Source organism: Oncorhynchus nerka, linkage group LG20 (assembly GCF_034236695.1).
Source record: "Oncorhynchus nerka isolate Pitt River linkage group LG20, Oner_Uvic_2.0, whole genome shotgun sequence".
In the NCBI taxonomy this organism is placed as follows: Eukaryota; Metazoa; Chordata; class Actinopteri; order Salmoniformes; family Salmonidae; genus Oncorhynchus; species Oncorhynchus nerka.
In genome coordinates, this window is record NC_088415.1 from 34,808,845 (window position 1) to 34,811,557 (window position 2,713).

A 2,713-nucleotide genomic window follows, 5' to 3' on the forward strand; every position below is an offset into this window, starting at 1 on the left:
GTGAGAGGGAGGGAGAGAGAGGGAGGGAGAGAGAGAGGGAGAGAGAGGGAGCAAGCGAGAGGGAGAGAGAGGGAGAGAGAGAGAGGGAGGGAGAGGGAGGGAGAGAGAGGGAGAGGGAAAGAGAGGGAGAGAGAGGGCGCAAAGGAGAGAGTATATATGAGGGAGGGAGGCCGGAAGTGAGAGGGAGGCAGAGGGAGGGGAAGAGCAGAAGGATGGTAGAGAGCGAGTGGAGGGTGAGAGAGAGGAAGGAGAGAGAGGGAGAGAGAGAGAGAGCAGGAGGATGGGTGAGAGAGAGAAGGAGAGAGAGAGAGAGAGAGAGAGGAGGATGGGTGAGAGAGAGAGAGAGACAAGCCAAATGGTATGTGTGTTCCCGTGGTGTACTGGACAGTGTGTTCTCATAGGACAGCTCCGGGGAGGTGGGTGCCAGTTGCCCTGGGTGACGTCACCGTCCAGTTCTGAGCGCTTGGCTCCGTTGCCAGGCCGGGATTACATCACCTAGCAGTGACACAGAGCGAGTAGAGGGAGTGTGGCGAACACACCAGTGTGTGTGTATCACCTAGCAGTGACACAGACTGTGAGCAATGAGAGGGCAGGAGAGTTCTGTCCATCTGGATCACTCCTCCTAGCCTCTGATAAAGGACAATGACAGGATACTGTACTACTAACATATTTACATTTGAACCTCACAATTCCTCTGTGTGTTACAGCCTACACAGTCTGCTGAGCTACATATGTAGCTATAGGCTTTGTTGAGAAGGTTCAACTTGTTTTTTCCCCCTGTTTCTCTTTCCTCTTAATTGCAGCCGTTTGCAGTCCTGAACAGTTACATTTGTACATGTAAATGTGTGTATGAAAACGTGGGCACACAAGCGTTTGTAAGTGAGCTCTCTTTCATCTAATCTCCATACACTATTCTTTCTCTTCTCCCTCCCTCTCCCTCTACTCTCTCATTATCTCCCCCCTCTCTCTGTCTCTATTTCCCTCCCCTCTCTTCCTCTCTCTGTGGCTCCTCCTCTTTCCCAGAGTCACCTGCCTGATGTAGTAAATTGTTCCCAGTGTCCATGCCTCCCTCTCCCTCTCCCTCCCTCTCTCCCTTCCTCTCTCCATTGGGATTAAGGGGTCTCTCAAAACTGTCTGAGGTGCTTATTTAAAGCAGGAGGCTTGTCACCACCACTATTTTAAGTGGGAGCTTGAAAGCTATTGGTGCTGTGCTCCAGTGTGATGTTAGCTATGAGTTATTATGCTCTGCCTCAGTGGCCAGAAGCCAGGGGAGCCAAGGAGGCTTATAGCCTGTTGCTTTCATACTGGAGGAGGGATAGGAGATGGGGAGAGGAGGAGTGGGGGAGAGGAGGGGTGGAGGAGGGATGGGAGGTGGGGAGAGGAGGGGTGGGGGAGGTGGGGAGGAGGGGGAGGGATGGGAGAGGAGGGATGGGAGGTGGGGAGAGGAGGGGGAGGAGGGGTAGAGGAGGGATGGGAGGTGGGGAGAGAGGTGAGAGGAGGGTGGGTGGAGGGATGGGAGGTGGAGGAGAGGAGGGGTGGAGGAGGGATGGGAGGTGGGGAGAGGAGGGGTAGAGGAGGGATGGGAGGTGGGGAGAGGAGGGGTGGAGGAGGGATGGGAGGTGGGGAGAGGAGGGGGGGGTGGAGGAGGGATGGGAGAGGGGTGGAGGGGGAGAGGAGGGGTGGAGGAGAGATGGGAGGTGGGGAGAGGAGGGGTGGAGGAGAGGAGGGGTGGAGGAGGGATGGGAGGTGGGGAAGAGGAGGTATGGAGGAGAGGCTGCAATTGGCGGAGGAGGTATTGTCATGCACACATTACAGCCCCAGTCATAACATGTGTTGTGGTGGGGTTGTACTTACCTAGTGCATCAGGGCAGGTATCATAACATTGCATTATTTTATTTTGTCTCTGAAATGGTTTCTACAGAAACTGTGAGCTGAATATTTGGAACCCATCCCATCAGTGTAGAGGAGAGGAGATGGAAGCAGCTGGTCCTTGCTCTTTTGACTGGAGCGATTTTAATGTTTTATAGATTTTTTAAAATTAGCTGCCTCCACATACAGTCTCTCACCAGCACCACTTTGCTTGTGTCATCAGGAAAAGGCATGCAAGCTCAGTCCCAGTGCAGACAGATTTGGCCTTACCATGGTACAGTGTATTACAGACAGATATCTGGACATAGGACTGCTGACAGACAGACAGACAGACAGACAGACAGACAGACAGACAGACAGACAGACAGACAGACAGACAGACAGACTAACTGAGAGACAGACAGGCATGCTGGCAGGTAGGTAGACAGACAGTCAGGCAGGTAGACAGTCAGACAGACATGCAGGCAGGCACACAGTCAGACAGACATGCAGGCAGGCACACAGTCAGACAGACATGCAGGTAGACAGTCAGACAGACAGTCATGCAGACAAGCAGGCAGACAGACAGACTGTCATGCAGACAGACAGACTGTCATGCAGGCAGGCAGACAGACAGAAATTCATGCAGACAGACAGACTGTCAGGCAGGCAGTTAGACAGTCGGACAGGCAGGCAGAGTGTCAGACAGTCATGCAGACAGACAGAAAGACAGGCAGGTAGGCAGACAGACAGACAGTCATGTAGTCAGACAGGCAGACAGACAGTCATGCAGACAGACAGACAGGCAGAAAGACAGACTGTCATACAGACAGGCAGGCAGGCAGGCAGACAATCAGAGCTTCAG